This window comes from Symphalangus syndactylus, chromosome 12 (genome assembly GCF_028878055.3).
Source record: "Symphalangus syndactylus isolate Jambi chromosome 12, NHGRI_mSymSyn1-v2.1_pri, whole genome shotgun sequence".
NCBI lineage: Eukaryota > Metazoa > Chordata > Mammalia > Primates > Hylobatidae > Symphalangus > Symphalangus syndactylus.
The window spans coordinates 74,292,916-74,311,654 of record NC_072441.2 but is presented as its reverse complement, the minus strand read 5'-3'; the positions used below and the strand labels follow the sequence as shown (position 1 = coordinate 74,311,654).

The following is an 18,739-nucleotide window of genomic DNA, read 5'->3' as shown; positions in this document are numbered from 1 at the left end:
GCTTCAACGTGTGCATTTTGGGGGTACACAAACAGGACCCATTTTTTCAATATTGGATCACAATATTGGATCACAAGGAGTGCTATGGACTCCTTGTGATCCAGTTTTGGGAAAATCAAAAGGTGTATGTGCATTGGTGTGGGTATGCATCATGTTAACCAAGAATAAGAATGAATATCCCAGACTTTGGAAATATGCCAGTGTTGTACTCCTTTGCAACTGTCTTAACGTCATGGTGGCAAATCTCAATCCAGTGGTAAAGGTGGGCACTTCTTTAAAATAAGCGAATGTCCCTGCTGGTAGTTATCCCAAGAAGTTAGTCCTGGAGCAAGAAGTGGTGGGGCAGTAGGGAGAGCTTTCTGCTCTGCCTGATCACAGACGGCAGGGGACCAGAAGTTTGGAACAGTTCATACAGTAAGAATATGAACATCCTTTACTTTGAACTTCAACTAATATATTCCATTTTAAATTTAATCTCTACACATTCTTCCCCTTTGTTCACAAAATATATGGATCAAATTCATTCTGTATGATAATTATATTAACAGAGAATCCCAAAATTAGTTTTAATAAATGAAAAAAGTTGGTGTTATATATTTCAAATAATGCCACTGAATCTTTCCAAATTTGGGAGCTCTACAATCATCAGTCTTTTCAGTATAATTTGAATAATTGACAACCAAAACTTTCAAATATACATTTATAAATATTAATAAATATACACTGAAACCAATTAACAATGAAGGAAAACTGAATGTAAACTCATAATAATACTAATACTAATGGGTAAAAATTATTGCATACTTACTATAAAGTGCTTATTTTCCTGAGGGCTTTATGTATATTAATCTTCATAATAGCCCTATGAGATAAGGTACTATTACTATCTCTATTTTTTAGATGAGGAAACTGAAGTACAGAGAGTTTAGTAACTTGCATAAAAGCACACAACTATTTAATCTTTATTCCTCAGGAACACGGCCTCAAGAACAACCAAGCACTTGATACAGAGTTAACTCTAACTCATATGAACCAATCAAGGCCCTGGACAGGGTAGTGCATACCAGGTCAGCACCAAGGTCAATATATCCAAAATGAGATTGTGTAAGAGGAAAGGACTGGAATGCACCTCCAAGAAGGTATGGAAAAGTGAGAACCAACTAGGGAAGAGGTTCAAAGTAGACTCAAGGAAGATGAAGGGGAATTCTTGAGCCAAAGCACAAGTGGTTGGAAAAGATTTTTAGGCTTCCTGAGGCTATGGAGTGAGCATATCTAGAGAAAGGGTGCGGGAGTGGAAAAAAGCAAAGAGCAAAGCTAGCACCACTCTGGCCCTTAGTCCCCTTTCTCTAGGCAAATTGGAACTGGCATTTTCCTAGTGTGAAGGCGCTAATTCACTCCAGGAAAGTTTTGAGATGGGGAGCAGAGTCTTACAACCAATCCCCAGTCCGTGTGCATAAGAATCTCCTGGGAAGCTGTTAAAAATGCAGATTCCTTCTAAAAAAAATTGAATGCACAAAAGCAGTGAGTAGAGTCGTGATTACCACAGGTTGGAGGGGACGGTCGGGTGGGGTTGGGGAGATGTCGGTCAAAGGAAATTTCAGTTAGATAAGAGAAGTAAGTTCAAGAGATCTATTGTACAATATGGTGACTATAGTTAATAACAATGTATCCATTTTTGAAAACTACTAAGAGAGTAGATTTTAATACCACAAAAATAAGTATCTGAAGTAATACATATGCTAATTACCTTGATTTAGCCATTCCACAATGTATACATATTTCAAGATATCATTTTGTGCATGATAAATGTATACAATTTTTATATATTATGACTCCCAGATTCCTCCTTGGAGTCACTTTCAGAAATCCCAAGTCCACTGGTCTGCATTAGGGCTTATGAATCTACATTTTAAATAAGCTCCCCAAGTCATTAGAGAACCACACTTTGAGAAAACTGCACCTATACATTTTCTAGGTATCAAGTATAGATACTGTCCATGGGACCACTGGGAAATAAACACTTTTCCTCTGAATACTTGGGGTTTCCTGTCCAGCTTACACTGGTGACTTAGTGGGGCACACAAGGGAATTCAGAGACTCAGTGAACCTGGCACAGTGGGCAAAACTACAAGATAGGATGTCTAACCATGAAGGGAGACAGCTGGAGTAGCATACCATGGAATTGGTGGTATCATATGTCTCAAAAGATCCCAGACCTACAACTGCATGTGAATCTACAACTACGTCACAATAAGTAAAAAGTTTCAAAAGAAAATCCCTAACAGAGATCATCCAGCCACTGGCATGGGCAGGCGCTATGTATGTGCATGGAGAAGAGGTACTAGGGTGTTTCCCAGGGATTTAGTGTTAGTGTCAACTCCTGGGCCCAGTCCTTTGCATTAATTTGGAGGAAGGGGGTGAAGTAGTTAGCTGTCAGTATGTGGATGGTGCTGCGAAGTGTGAGAGTACCGCGGGTATGAACACTGCAGTTGCTATGAAAAAAGACAGTAAAGTGGTGTGAGCAAACACTCATCCCAAGGACACAGACTGATCATCTTGTCAATCCACTCTTCATAGCACATCTATGGGACTGGCTGTCAATCTCTGGATGAGTGGCAAACCATGGCTACTAGTTATGAACATGACGTATTTTGAAAAGCTCCCTTGGAAAAATAGCACAAACTGGGGACTCAGAGCCCAGATGGTATGACTGTCCATGGAGGCAGAACCAAAAGATCTCACTATTCTAAGAGGATGGCAGCAGCTAGAGTGTATCGGGAGAATATTACCAGCGGTGGAGATGGGAGGACAAGCCATTTTAGTGTCAGAGTCCACCACCAGCAGTAGAGACTTGCTTTGAAAGAGAGTCAGTTGGATACTAAATGCAGTGCGAAGGTTTCTAAAGACATTCCTCAATCAAAATCAGGGGGTAAAGCAGTCGCTTGAATCACCTAGGCCTGTCCTTTACCTGGACACAAGTAGTACAGTAGGGGGAGTTCTGAATAGTGTCACCCAAAGCTTTGCATAGGCCTTAGGCCAGCAGGCATTGCACACCTTTGTCTGCTATTCCTCGTTACTGAGACTCTGATCCCCACAGTACACCCCAGTAAGCCACCAAGGTAACCTGCTTGCCTTGATAGTCTCAGCACTCTGCACTCTACACACTCTTGAATGTCAGTTAGGTGCTGTTATGTGGGAATCTACCTGCTTCCCTAATAGATACAGCCAGGACACACAGTTTTCTGGTTTATGACACTCCCATAGTAGAGCTGCCTCTACAGCTCCTTGAAATTCTGGATCAGGGATTGGACATCTGACAGGTAGTTTTGACTGCTTGGTATGACAGAGTTCAATCCAACAAAAGGAAGACATGTTCCCTTGTGTGTAATGAATCTGCAGGTCACTTATTCAAACTGTAGTAGTCTGAACTCAGATGCTGGATGTCAGGTCCCCTCAGGACTGTCTTCCTGGCTTGACTGCAGCCACTCCTACACAGGGTGATTTCCTGGGTGGAGCCAGTTTGCAGGACTATGAGACTATATGGACTACAAAGCCTGCTTAGGCCCTAGGTCGGCGGCAGAGTAAGCCCCACAGCAATGCATTAAGCCTTCATGAGATGAGTGTTGAATGAATGAGGTAGTGATTCAGTATATATTTGATCCACTGCAACAGGTGGGAAGGGGGCAGAGGGAGCTACTTCCTAAAATAACCCTTCTTCAGACTCTTAAAGAACTGATCCTTGTTTGAATTAAAATCTATCTTTATTTAACTTCCAATCCTTTGCCCTACAGATAACTCGTAGCACCACATCAGCTCTACCCATTCTTTCACATGAAGACAGATGTTATGTTCTGAGTCATCTTTCTTCACCTCCTTCCACCAGCCCTTATCTGGTGGCTCACATTGGAGTGAGTTCCAATATGTTTTTGTATAATCTCTCGCTTTTTTTCTTTTTTCTTTCTTTTTTTTTTTGAGACGGAGTTTCACTCTTGTTGCCCATGCTGGAGGGCAATGGCGCGATCTCGGCTCACCGCAACCTTCCCTCCCAGGTTCAGGCGATTCTCCTGCCTCAGCCTCCCTACTAGCTGGGATTACAGGCATGCGCCACCAGGCCCGGCTAATTTTGTATTTTCAGTTAGTTAGGCTGGTCTCGAACTTCCGACCTCAGGTGATCCGCCCGCCTCGGCCTCCCCAAGTGCTGGGATTACAGGCGTGAGCCACTGCACCTGGCCTGTAAAATCTCTTAAAAGTGTGGTACACGGAGTGCAGTACTCCACCTGTGGCCTAACTGATATGCAGTACAATATTATCACTAAATTGCTACAGACTGTGTGCTTTTCGTTGTTGTCACAGAAATGTATTTGGTTAATTATATTTGTTAATGTCTCTTCTGACTTTCCAGTCTTCTCTCTTTGTGCAGTCATATTTGCCGAGTCAAGTAAGTTATAACATTTAGGACACAATGCCTGACTTACTATAATTACCATTATTATCTTATTAGCTATGATCATTACAAAACAGAATTACCACTTAGCTCTCAGGCCCTACCTACTTCAGCCTCAGAAATGTCAACGCTACCTTGCTTTTACCATCGCCCCTAGTAAGCCCCGCCCCTGGGGCCTCCGCGGCTGGAGTCTAGCGTCCGCCCCACCCACGCCGAACCCGAGGCGGGGCTCTGGATGTAGCCGCTGATTGGCTGGCTGGGGCGCAGCTTGATGGCGTCGGGCTGGAGAGCCGCAGTTCCGGCTGCGGCACCTGGGAGAAGGCACACTGTGTGAGGGTCCGGTGGCCCCAGCGTGCCGTGGCCTCGGGGAGTGGGAAGTGGAGGCAGGGCAGGAGCCCTCCTTACACTTCGCCATGAGTTTCCTGATCGACTCCAGCATCGTTATTACCTCGCAGGTGAGTCACCGCCTCCCGCCCCGACACCCGTCCGCCTCCCTCTCCCGAATCGCCCTCTCGGGTCCTCCGCGGTGCGCGCTGGTCCAGGGTCTCGCTCCTCTCGCATGCGGCCTGCGCCACTCACTCCCGGACCCAGAGCCCGAAGAGGGTGTGCGATTTGCTCACCCGGTTCCCTCAGCCCCGGCCGTCAGGAGGCTGGCCTGCGGCCGTCGGCGGCCCCACCTGGCATCCATCCCCGGAATTTCCGTCCACTTTTGGAAGGGGTCCGCCGGCCTCCACGCTAAGAGCCGGCGCCGCCAGCTAAGGCGACGGTCCTCGGAGCTCCTCGAAGCTTCTGGGCTGCGCCGCTGACCCTGAACTGGCGAAGCCTGTGTGGTTCTGGGCGCGGGGTGTGCGACCCGCCAATCAGGGCTGGATACTGAGGACACGTCAGTGCAGGCTTTGCTGTTAGATGTCAAATCTTGCATCCGGGTGTGGAGAAATTTGCTGCTTCAAAGTATCAATATGAGGTTATACCTATGCTTAAAAGTTAAGAGCAGTGACACCTCATCCTTTATCCTCTGCTTACTTACCCACCCTTTTCGGATGTTTTTCTTTCTTTTTTTTTTTTTTTAACTCTTAAGGCATTTATTTATTCTGACCCTCATTTCTTCTCCGTTGGCCACTTTCATTTGTTTGTACAGTCAGCATTTATCGACCATTATATAAAGCTCTGAGCGTACAAGCATATAAGACACTGTCTCTGCCCGGTAGAAGCTTTGTCTAGTGAACCTCTTGCTTTTACCATGTAATCCATTGTTAATTATTGTTTCTTCCTAGCATTTATCATAGCACTGGCATCATTTATGTATGTGTTTATGATTTTGTTTTTTGAAATCCTGCCTTGTTCATAGCTGTATCCCCACTTCCAAGTGCAGGCATTCAATAAATAATTGTTGGCCAATTGTTAATATTTGTGAAGCTCAGACTACCTATTGATCTTTTCCCCCTCGGCTTTCCAATAATTTGAAGATGGTTTTTTGTGTATGTGGTTGTTTTTACTTGTTCTTTCTCTCAAATGGCAAATAACAGAAACAGTTACCTTTTGGGGCTTGAAGTGAACTAAATTTTTGTTCTTTGATTCAGTTTTTGTATTGCTTCATCCTAATACTCATCTCCGTAGAGGGGAGCATTGTCCTTTTCTTTTCAAAAACTTTTACGAAATTTAAGAAATTACGAAAGAAGGAAAAGCCATCCATAATCCTACCACCCTAATGCAATATTTTTTTTTCATTTTTTAAATTTGCCACCTTTTCTATAGTTTTCATAATTACTGTTTTTATTGGCTGCATAGTATTCAAATGTATTAATGTAAAAAAAAAAACCTGGGCATGTAACTCTTCTGCTTAAAACCTTTCTAAGACTACCCAGTGCCCTTGGTGACAACTCAGGGTTATTTTTAGCCGTAGTACCAATTTAAGAAAAATAACAATGTTTAATTAGCTTTTTTTTTCCACTTAGAATAATGATAAGAATGTCAGTAGAAAATTGGCTTTGCATTGCAGCCTTTAAGATTTTTAGCATGGATATAATTGATAACGTTGAACCAAGGAAGTGGCTTTCTAATTTTGTATGCCTTATAATCATAGACTTTCACCTCACACATGCATCCACATGCAGTAATTAATTGATGAACCTGCTCTTTACAAATGTGGAAGAAAGACCCAAAGACTCCTTTGCATGGAATATTCTCTGTTCAAATATTTATGTGGCTGCTTTATCATCATTTCGGTATTAGTAAAAATGTCGCTTTAGGAAGGTTTTACCTGACACCCTGCTCACAGCCAAAGTAGCTTTCCATTTCGGCTGCCTGCTTCCTCATTATTTTCTTCTTGGCATTTATTACTATAGTTCATTTGTATGTTCACGTGTTTGTTATCTGTCCATGAAGTCCAAGATACCGTCTTTCTTGTTTTCTCCTGTATTCATCAGCATCTAAATCAGTTGCGGGCACATAGTAGAGTTGTAGTGAATATTTGTTTAATAAAAAGCCCCTCTCTAGAGAGGTGTGGTTACCTTGGAAACACCACCATTGCCCCCTGCGCCCCTTCCCCCTCATTTTTTCTGTTTTGTGTTAACTGAAATGAAATCTGAAATCAGAGGTCACATATTGAATCTTGCTCACCACAGCACAGGATGAAGTTCAAACTCCTTTACATGACTTTTCAGGTCCATTATTGATGGGACCCTCACTCTTATCAGCTCCCTTATTGATGGGACCCTGGCTCTTCTCTCTTCAGCTGTGGCTTTCCCCATTTTATTCTTTAGACTTCCTGAACTTCTTTTAGTTCCCTATCCTGGCCATGCTATGGTGCCTCCAGATTTCCACAGTGTGTTTTCTCTTTCTGGGCCTTTTCCTCATATCCCTCCTCTTCTTTCAGCCTTCAGATCTCAACTTGAACATCCAAGAAGCTTCCCCTAGACTGGAATAGATGTCCCTATGCATACTGCCATAGTACCCTTCATCTACTTCCCCTGTAACAACACTACCACATTGTTTTGTAATTACTTGTGTATCTCTTCCGTAGATTATAAACTCCTTAAGAGTAGCATTCATGCTCTCTTGTTTGCCATTCTATCCCTTGGACCTGGCACATATTAGGCACGATAAATATTTGTTAAATGATTAAAAGGGTGAATAAATGATCCAAGAAAGGTGTCTTTTATAGTTAATTCTTTAAGAACTATCCTGCTGATGGCCATCTTTTTTTTATAACCTTAGCTAATTTTCAACCCAGAAGTCACTTTTATAGAAGCAACTGTTATCTAACTCGTGTTTTGAGCCCTCTATACCATCATAAGACTTATCAGTTCCAGAGTACACTCTTAAGTCCTAAGGTCAAGACTCTACTGTGTACAATTCTGAAAGTATTGTATCGTTTTTAATAAGAAGCTATGCGCCTTCCATTTTATTTGCAAAGCTATTTGAAATTGCATTTTGCTTCTGCTTTCTTTTTGGATCCTCTATAATCTTGCCATAATTTGTATTTATCTTGGATGTAATGAATTTTCCAGCTACTTTTGTGGGTGTGTGTAGTTTAAAAGTCTTTTTCTTTTTTTCAACTTTTATTTTAGATTTGGTACTTGTGCTGGGTATATTGTGGGAGCTGAGGTTTGGGGTACAAATGATCCGGTCACCCAGGTACTGAGCATAGTACTCAATAATTAGTTTTTCAACCCTTCCCCCTTCTCCCCTCCCCTGCCCCCAAGTAGTCTCCAGTTTCTGTTTTTGCCATCTTTTGTTGGTGAGTACCCAATATTTAGCTCTCACTTAGAAGTGAGAACATGTGGTATTTGGTTTTCTGTTCTTGTGTTAATTTGCTTAGGATGATGGCCTCTAGCTGCATCTATGTTGCTGAAAAGGACATAATTTTGTTCTGAAAGTCTTTTTAAGCTTTCTTTGTCAATGCGAAAGGAGGCCACAATGAAATATTAAAGGTATATATCTGTTTCTCTTTTCTTCCATTCCCCTCCCCACCATATAAACTTAAAATTTTTGCTTGTTTTCCTTGTCTAAAGTTCCATTTCACAGCAATCTTGGTGATTTTTTTTTTTTTTAATCATCCATTTCGACTATACTATACCATTCTCAGTCCTAACTGCCCAACTTCTCTGTCTTCAGTCGTGGCTTCATGAGTCATATAAATATGGTCTCTAAACTCTGAATTTATATCTGTCTCCACTGGTAACTATTTATAATAGCCAAAGGATATCCTGGACATTTTTTCCTAATCTATTTGACCCTTTCCTTTTCTGCTTGATCTAGATGCTTGGATCCAACTTACTTTCTTACACCCTCTTGTTCATTTACCTTCATATATATATAAGTCCACACTTGGATCACTGCGATAGTTTGTCTACTACTAACACAGAGGCCTGAAGGCTACTATGAAAATCACATAGCTGTGTATTTGCCAACGCCATGAGTTTAACCCTCAGCTCACTGAATTATTCCTTTTCTTGACCTTAATCAGCTACTTTTTCATTCCCCTCAAAGTTTCTCTGAATCTTTGTCACTCTCCTCAAAGCTCCCTTTTCTATACTCACCTCTCTTATTCTTAGCAGGTGACCTTGCCTCGTACTTACTCAACAAAAGTGAAGCCAAAAGGTACGGTCTCCTACTATGAATACTTTCTGCATTTTAATCTAAAAAGTTATCTGTGTTCACAACCATTTTCACCTCCTTTCCTCCCATTTCAGAAAATGGGGTTCCCCTACTCCAGTTTAAGGCCATTTTACTTGCCTTTGATCTTAAAGTAGCTTATTTTGAAGTGGTTAAAAGCACAGGTTTTCTAGACAGACACACAGACTCAATAAGAGCTGAAAAAATAATATTAAAAAAAAACAAAAAAAGATTTTGGAGTCAAACAGGCTTGAGTTCAATCTTGATTCTGACACTAACTATAAATTGATTAACTTCTCTAAACCTCATCTTTGTCTTTGAAAATAGGACAATCAGACCTACCTTACTGGGTTTTTAATGATTTTTATAAGATTATAATGCTAAATACTACTTAGAGAGCCTGAAATATGGTAAATGCTCAATAAAAGTTATCTAATAATAATAATTAATTAATAGTATTATCGGTTCATCCTCTAGTATTCCATCATCCTTCTCATCTTTTTCTCCTTACTTGACTGCTTTCTTTCCCCTTGGCCAATAAACTTTCCCTTTATTCCACATTCTTCTCTAGCCTATTATCTAATGTTTTCTTTTTTTCTCATTCCTGGCTCTCCCTGGAGTAATTTGCATTTACTGTCCCCACTGCTTTAGTCCCATTCATTCTGACCTGCTACACTCTGGTTCCTGCCTCTACCTCACCATTCAAAACTATTTTCCTTATCCTCTAGTGTTTTCTTCTTGGCACATTGCTCTCCTTACTCTAGATACTATTCCCAGGTGATCTCATGTACTTTGGTGGTTTCAACTCATAGGTATATCTTAGAGCTGCCTTCACAATCTGTCTTTTACTCAGATGCTTGCTGGGTATCTTGACCCATCTTGCTGGCTGTCCCTCAGGCCCTCAGTGTGTTCAAAAATGAGCTCATCTTTTTCCCCATCCTCTGCCCCCTTTCCTAAACCTCTTCTTTCTCCAATATTCTTTATATAAATTGGGTAGCTTCACTCTTCATCCTGTATTCCAAACTAGTCATCCTTGACTTCTCCCTGCCGATTTTACCTTCTAAATAGTTCTCAAATCTGTTGTCTCCTTTTCTGTCACCAAATGTCTTAATTCAGGGCTTCATCATCTTTCATCTGAACTCCCATAACACATTTCTATAATGTTTCTCTTTCTACAATGTTGTTTCCTTCAAATGTGTCTTCCACACAGCCACCATACTGCTCTATATAATATAAAACAAATCAGACCATGCCATTTCCCTGCTTAAATAACCCTCACCACTTACAGATTATAATCTAAGCTCCTTAGGGTGGCCTTCAAAGCTCTCAGTGATTGGACATCCACTCCTCCTGTCTAGCCTTATTTTTAACCTCTTCCTCCTTTGAATTTCATCTTCTAGCAGCACCAAGTGCAATTCCTGACATATGCCATGCTATTCACTCTGTGCCTTTACTCACGCCCTTTGCTATCTGGAAAGTCCTGTCCTCCTATCCCTGCCACCTATTTTTACCCTACCTAATTTGTTTTTTGTTCATTTGTTTTGTTTTGAGGCAGGGTTTTGCTCTGTCACCCAGGCTGAAATGCAGTGATGTGCTCGCGACTCAGTGTAGCCTCCACCTGCCAGGCTCAAGTGGCCCTTCCACCTCAGCCTCCCCATAATCTGGAACTACAGGCACGCATCACCACACTTAGCTAATTTTTGTATTTTTTGTAGAGATGGGGTTTCACCATGTTGCCCAAGCTGTTCTCAAACTCCTGGGCTCAAGGGATCCACCTGCCTTGACCTCCCAAAGTGCTGGGATTACAGGCATGAGCCACCGTGTCCAGCCTCCCTACTTGATTCTTATTCATCCTTTGAGAGGGTGGTTTTTAATATATTAGGGGTGGTGGAAACCTTTGAGTATGTGATGAATACCTTGAAACCACTCTAGAAAAATGCACATAATCCCCAAATTTGCACACAATATCAGGTTTTAACCCCAAATTAAAATTTCCTTCAGCTCAGGCATTATCTTCTCCAGAAAATCTGTCCTAACTCCCTCTTTCATATTGTTTTACAATATCATGTATGTATTTCTATCATTGCACATCCATATTATGTTATTTATGTATTGTCTTCACTATATTGTGATCTCCTAGAGGGTAGTAACCATCCTACTCATCTTTGTATCCTCAGCACCTAGCATAGCACATAGGAGTTATTACAGAAGATTTAAGATTGAATGCTGAGGAATAAACCATCTTTTATGTAGACCACTTAGCCATTCAGCAAGCACTAATGGAGAGCCTGCTACGTACCAGGCTTTGTGCTGGATGCCAAGGATACAAAGATTACAAGACAAACATGGTTTTTGTCCTCATAGAGCTTATAATCTAATGTCAAAGAATATTTAAATCAGGCATTACAAAACTGTATGGTAAGCACTCTGATGAGGGAAGTACAATGTAAAATAGGATTATATAAAAAGAGCAATTTATCTGCATTTGGGAGGGCAGAGAGGACCTTCCAGAGGGAGTAAATAGCATAACTGGGAGAGGGCTGGAGAGAAGTTCCTGTCGGAGGAACATCTACACAGGTCTCGATGTGGAAGAATATGGATCTAAAGAACCAAAGAAGTTCCAGGGGGCTGAACACATGAGTTTGCTAGGCAGCAGGGGCATAAGAAGCTAAAGTAGTCTGTGCTAAACTACTGAATTTACACGTGCTCAGTAAAGTTGTCCCTAGAAAGACATAAAATCATTTTATTCATAAAGGTCCTAGCCAGTTTAAGAAGAATAGTTGTGTCAGTGTGTGTCTATGTATAGAAAGTTCTGTTTACTACAGACCAGCTTTGTCAGCTGTCATGTGGCTACGGTCTCTGCCAGTTTGAAACAAAACTGACAAAAGAGGGATTCTGCAATCTCTCGGCTTTACACTGAGATGAAAACCACTTTATGTAGATTAGGCAGGATGGTGGAGAAGCTAAGAAAACTCTCTGAAGGAAGCAGATGTAAAAAATATTAGGCTTTCTACTACTTCTCTAATTTTGGTCTCAACTCCTCTCCCCTGAAGTTTTTATTTTTTAAATTAATTTACTTTTTTTTATTTTTTGAGACAGGGTCTCACTCTGTTGCCCAGGCTGGAGTGCAGTGGTGCAATCATGGCTCACTGCAGCCTCAACTTCCTAGGCTCAGGTGATCCTGCCACCTCAGCCTCCCAGGTGGCTGGGACTACAGGCATGCGCCACCACCCCCAGATAATTTTTATGTGTGTGTGTGCTTTGTAGAGACGGGTTTTTGCCATGTTGGCCAGGCTGGTATTATTTTTAAATACTTGCAATCAGGGATCATCCATAAGAAGCAAGTCTCACTCTGACTCCTTTTTTTTTTTGAGACCGAGTCTCACTCTTATCACCCAGGCTGGAATGCAGTGGCGCGATATTGGCTCTCTGCAACCTCCGCCTCCCAGATTCAAGCGATTCTCATGCCTCAGCCTCCGGAGTAGCTGGGATTACAGGTGCCCATACCCAGCTAGTTTTTGTATTTTCCGTAGAGAGGGGGCTTCACCATGGTGGCCAGACTGGTCTCGAACTCCTGGCCTCAGGTGATCTGCCCACCTTGTCCTGCCAAAGTGCTGGGATTACAAGTGTGAGCCACCACGCCTGGCCACTGACTCCTTTCCTATTTGCAAACTTCTCTGGCTCATATAATGATTATCATAAGATTATGGGAAAACATATACTTCCATTTTTGTCTTACTTAAAGCACACTCTGTGACATGGATAACTTCAAAAATCCAAGAGCATTTAAACATTTATTTCCAATGTAATGAGCTTTAATAAGTAGGTCTTATAAGAGTGGATCTTGTCTTTAATCATGAAACAAGTTAACTGTCTAGTTAGCAGACCTTTTATCATAAAAGAGTTTCTATAAAACATTTCTCAAAAGAAAATATATATTGACATTCTATTTTCTTTCTCCCCCAGATACTGTTTTTTTTTTTTTTTTTTCGGATTTGGGTGGCTTTTCTTCATGCGCCAATTGTTTAAGGACTATGAGGTGAGAATAAATCATTTTGTCCTACTTACACTGTATGAATTTCGATTGTTTTAAAATGGGACAAGAAAAATGCCTCCATTAAAGAAACATTATGTTCATTTCCAAGATAGGAAGCTTTTACCAAATAAGTACTATATAACTATTAGATTGGAGAATATAATTAGGCTTAATTGATTTAAAAGGGGGGAGAAAAGGCAAGTCAAATATAGCCCAAAAGTTAGGAGCAAGGAATGTCATGCCTTAGTCATATCAGGATATGCACCAATAGCAAATAGTTATTCTGTAGGAGAGAATTTGATTCATAATGTCTTTCATTTGTCTATCTGGCCCTGAATTGCCAGTCTTATATTTTAAGTTAAAACCAAAATCCCAAGGCTGATGTTGTTTTTATCTTAAGCTTTGGATTCAGAAGATCACCACCCTAGACTCGACATTTCCTAATTAGTTCTCCTAATTAGTAATAAGATCAGTTGTTATAGTCTACATTTGGGTCATTTCTAGGATGTTCTTCATTAAACTTTCCCAGGGAGTTTATTGTCTGAAAGAGCCTGGGATTCTGGAGATTTTCTTCTGCCCAATACTTTAAGGCCTCCCAGAGGAGGTTCCAGAACTGCTGCAGGATCTGCAGAGTGCTGAAGAACCCCTGAAACATTAACCATTATATACAAATCTGTCCGTTTTTTGTCAGTGTGCATCAGGAATTCTGAGTGCTACCTATGACCCTGTCACTTCATCTTCTTGTCCTCAAAATTCTTCATCCACAAGAGGATGCTGGTAATGTGACTCAAGATTCAGAAGTGCCAACTACTTTGATCTTTTTCTTTAGCTCCAGGCAAGTTGTTGTTGTGGCCCTACTTCCAGTGACTTGAGAATTTCCTCAAAATAAGTTTCTGACTTGTAACGAGAAGGAGGTTATCAGTTCAGTTTTTAAACAAGGAAATAACTAATAGTCTCTATTTGGCTTTTAACAGGTAACGTCAGTATGTTGTACAGGTGATCTTCTCTGTGACGTTTGCATTTTCTTGCACCATGTTTGAGCTTATCATCTTTGAAATCTTAGGAGTATTGAATTGCGGGTAAGAGTACTGAATAACTCCTCTTGAAGAGTTCTGTGCTACATTCTTTATGGTGGAAAATCTACCTGGATCTCATAACTGAAAAAAAAAACAAAAACAAAAAAAGAAACACTGTGTTAATAGTTTAGTCTCAGTAACTACAATGATCACAGCAGATATGGGTCACAGCCACCTAATAGCTGGTTTGACAAAGATTATGAGATACCAGGAAGAAAAAGATCTGACCATTAACTCTGAAGAACTCATTGGAGTGAGGCTGTGAAGCCACAGTCTAGGCTTCGCTCCTAGAAGCTTTATTTTTCCGGGTCTGCTCGCTGACTGAATCCCAGTAACAGCCCTTCACATTGTTCTGCTGATTGAAAATCTCTACCTGAAAAGATTAGAATTCCTCAGATCTACTTAATGATCTCTCTGAAGACTGAAACTCCAGTTCTTACTTAACTTAGTTACTTTTACTGATTTTACAGTCATGGTCAAGTTTGGTTGAATTTAAAGTGTTTCTTAAAACACTTTTTTAAAGTAACTCTTTACTCCCCTCCAAATAATAGACCTGTTAGTTTATTAGACAGCCTATCCAAAATATTTCTTGCTTCTTAATCTGCAAGCTTGAGTATTTTTTTAGGCCAGCATTTATATGTAGGGTTCATCAACTATGCTATGCAGACTTTTGTTGTACTTTTTTTATCACCACCTGGAAAAACCTTTTAAGAGTAAAGCAGTCTTTCACTCTAAAGTTAGGACCCAGCGCCAAGGTGAGTTCATTATAGACCCCTGGCACTTGAGACTTGTAGAGAGACTGTACTCTCAAATCCTTTGATAATCAGAATTGAAAACAAAATTTAAAAAGAAAAACTTACTGTACAAATGGTTAATCACAAAACATTGAAAGGTTAAAAAAAGAGAGAGGGGCCAGACACAGTGGCTCATGCCTATAATCCCAGCACTTTGGGAGGCTGAGGCAGGAGGATCACTTAAGTGCAGGGGTTCAAGACCAGCCTAGGCAACAAAGTGAGACCCTGTCTCTACAAAAAAATAAGAAAAATCAGCAGAGTTTGGTAGTACACACCTGTAGTCCCAGCTACCCTAGAGCCTGAGGCAGGAGGATCCCTTGAGCCCAGGAATTTGAGGATGTGCAGTGAGCTGTGATCATTGGACAAGACAGTGAGACCCCATCTCTTAAAAAAAAGAGAGAGGGAGAATCAGAGTTGATAATAATGGTCTCTTGATAGAACAATGAATAACATGTATTATGGTAAAATAGAAGTATGTTCTGATTCTCCTACTTTTAAACTTTAATAATCCAAACCTTTCCTTGGATGAGCTAGATATAGATCCTATGACTATAGAGAATAGACAAGTATTATTTTACATAATGGCTATTAAATTTTATTATCACAACCTGCATCTTTCACTGCTATTTAAGCAGGGGTTGGCAGACTTTCTTCTGTAAAGGGCCAGATAGTAAATATTTTAGGCTTCTGTGGACCAGAAGGTTTCTATCACAAGTACTCAGCTCTGCTGTTGTAGAGCGAAAGCAGTCATAGGCAATGTATAAACAAACGAGCATGGCCATGCTCCAATAAACTTAATTTGTAAAAGCAGGTGGCTGTCAGGCCATAGTTTGCCAACTACTTGTCTAAATATTGATACAGAGGATTCAGATATTCCAAAGCTATAGTTACTGTTTTTGGTAGATGATGTCCCCCAACTTTTAACTTATAGTTAATAACCCATATAGTAAGAAACATCAGTTATACTTTGGTATATATTTCTTAAATTTCTTAATTAGTTAAAGAGGATAAGAAGGCCGGGCGCGGTGGCTCAAGCCTGTAATCCCAGCACTTTGGGAGGCCGAGGCGGGCGGATCACGAGGTCAGGAGATCAAGACCATCCTGGCTAACACGGTGAAACCCCCTCTCTACTAAAAATACAAAAAAATTAGCTGGGCGTGGTGGCGGGCGCCTGTAATCCCAGCTACTCAGGAGGCTGAGGCAGGAGAATGGCGTGAACCCGAGAGGTGGAGCTTGCAGTGAGCCGAGATCGTGCCAGTGCACTCCAGCCTGGGGGACAGAGAAAGACTCCGTCTCAAAAAAAAAAAAAAAAAAAAAAAAAAGAGGATAAGAAGTAGCATTGCTAAAATCCGGTTCTTCTTTGTGTGCTCTATAGAGGCTTGGGTTTGTTCAGTCTGAGACATGTCTTCAGTTATACCTGTTTTTTCATGCTAATGTTTCACCCAATTATGGAACACAAATGTGAACCTTGATGATGTATAACTGTCCATTGACTGGACTCAGAATCGTTTTGAAAAGAGAATCTTGCCGAGAATATTCCTTTGACTCACCTCTTATATGACTTCCTATTCAACTGTGTAATCTTGTTGGGATCCTTAATTTTTCCAAGAGAATATCACTTTACTCTCAGCTCAAAAGACTAGTTAAAACATGTGGTTCACTTTTAATAGGCAGTCCCTACTGCCAAGTAAAGTTACACTTGTTATTTCAAATCCACTGCCTCCCAAAATCTTTCAGAAGCTTAGCTGAAATACTATGTAGTATTGCCTGGAGGATGTCCAGCTTGTTTCCTTCTCTAAATGCTCTAAAGTAGGTTAACCTAGAGGAGCGAAAAGTTGTCAGTGTATCTAGTCTAAATGGTATTCACTCCCTGTGGGGTAGCTTTTACTGAATGGCTCTTTGTTTTGTGATGCCTGCCATCTGTACTAAGGAAGGAACAGCAAGAAACAGCCCTCTGAAACTGGTATTTCTCTTGAAAGGATGTTGTTGATGACACTGTTAATTGCCTTTGCATTTTCTTCTTTACGAAGCTCGAACTGGATGGAGGCCACCGCAGCTCAAGGAGGCCTGCCTGCCTCTGTAGACTCCACCTTTGGGGGCAGGGCATAGCTGAAAAAAAGACAGCAGAAACTTCTGCAGACTTAAACGTCCCTGTCTGACAGCTTTGAAGAGAGCAGTGGTTCTCCCAGCACAGAGTCTGAGATCTGAGAATGGACAGACTGCCTCCTCAAGTGGGTCCATGACCCCTGAGTAGCCTAACTGGGAGACACCTCCCAGTAGGGGCCGACTAACACCTCATACAGCCAGGTGCCCCTCTGAGATGAAGCTTCCAGAGAAAGGATCAGGCAGCAAAATTTGCTGTTCTGCAATATTTGCTGTTCTGCACCGGGCATATTTTTCAACAGTTACCTCTCCTTCCCCTCCAGAAGCATGTGAGGAGTTTTCTCCAATTCTCACCCTAAGTATTCTGGAGACAAAACTCATGAAGGTATGGGAGGCTCCCACTAGTTAGGCCCCCAGGAGTTTTTACCTCTCAGGCTAGGCTGCCATCAGCTCCAGCAATTAGCCAATTCCCTTTGAAGTATGTCTACCCAATGCTGGCTCCAGTGGTGGTTTCTGATCCAGGTAAGTTGTGATTCTCTGTATTTGCCCATGGCTCCAGGTTTCATAGGGTTGGCATGTCTTAGGACCTCCATTTTATGTTGCATATAAGTAGAGTTATTGATGTTCGGTTTGTTCAGCTTTTTTCTGGTGAGAATGGGAGTGATGGCTTTTAAGTGCTTTACAAGTCTGGTTGTAATTCCTGATTTTTTCTTCAAGCCATCAATAAATGTCATATAAATCCTCCATTGTACTGTTAGTTGTTCTCTGGACACTCCCCACATGAGGTCTTGCATCACTCTGCTCACCCTACTTCTCATTGCTCACAAGGCCAACTGCATAGCTGCCATCCTGGGGCTTCCCTTGCCTCCTCTGTCATTCTGGATCCCTTGTTTCTCAGATATCAGGTTTTCCTAGTGATTTTCTCTTTCATTTTAATGTACTTGTGCATAACATGCATCACACATGTTTGCCAGTTTCATGGTGGAAAAAGATTTATCCTAACAGTAGTGTGCTCAGATTGTTTTTTCTAGTTTTAATGTTATGAAGTATTTCAGTGACATTCTTAGACCTAATCTTTTCTATGGAGTCTTCCCCCCCACCCCTCTAGAAGCTCTCAGGATCCTTTGCTCATGCCTAGAGTTCTGGCATTCCAGGATGATGTACCGCAGTGTGCTTCATTTTTTGCTTCCATGGGTTAAGCATTTCATCAAGCCATTTATTAGGGCACTGTATGTCTTTAAGGCCCAGGATATTTTCTCATAATGATTATTGGATATTTTCCTCCACTTTGTTTTCTCTGCAGGTGAGAGAAATTGTTTCAATTAGTAGTGATTTGTTTTGCCCTTTTCACAGCAAACTGTTGTGTGTGTGTGTGTGTGTGTGTGTGTGTGTGTGTGTGTGTGTGTGTATGTGAGAAATACTTATTTGATGTCATGTGGAAATTATTGCCAGGTACCAAATTACAAAACAAACACACAGTTACATCCCGAACCCTGAAAAGATGTCAAAAGAAAGATCCCAAGAGAAGCTCATTCATACTCTCACCAAGTCTCTACTTTTCTAATGGTTAGTGCCAGAAATGCTAAGAATCCTAAAACTGCTAAAAGAAAGAGAATTGTCATATTAGGTTTTGGATAACAGGTTTCAGGTTCTTCTCATGCTCTTGAGT

The 18,739-nt window shown here is 41.2% G+C and overlaps 1 protein-coding gene across 31 annotated transcripts in view; it reads left to right on the top strand.

Annotated features, from left to right (window-relative positions):
- The first annotated feature begins 4,660 nt into the window (after positions 1-4,660).
- Positions 4,661-18,739, top strand: part of LOC134731321 (cyclin-Y-like protein 1B) — a 64,948-nt gene continuing 50,869 nt past the window's right edge. For 7 of the 31 annotated variants that reach the window (XR_010117535.1, XR_010117533.1, XM_063625973.1 and 4 more), the window contains exon 1: positions 4,661-4,899. The gene's annotated coding sequence lies outside the window, so the exon portion shown is untranslated. Of the gene's footprint in view, positions 4,900-13,027; positions 13,101-13,788; positions 17,593-18,739 lie in introns of all 31 variants that reach the window. The other 24 variants (XR_010117526.1, XM_063625974.1, XM_063625971.1 and 21 more) reach the window with 10 other exon arrangements.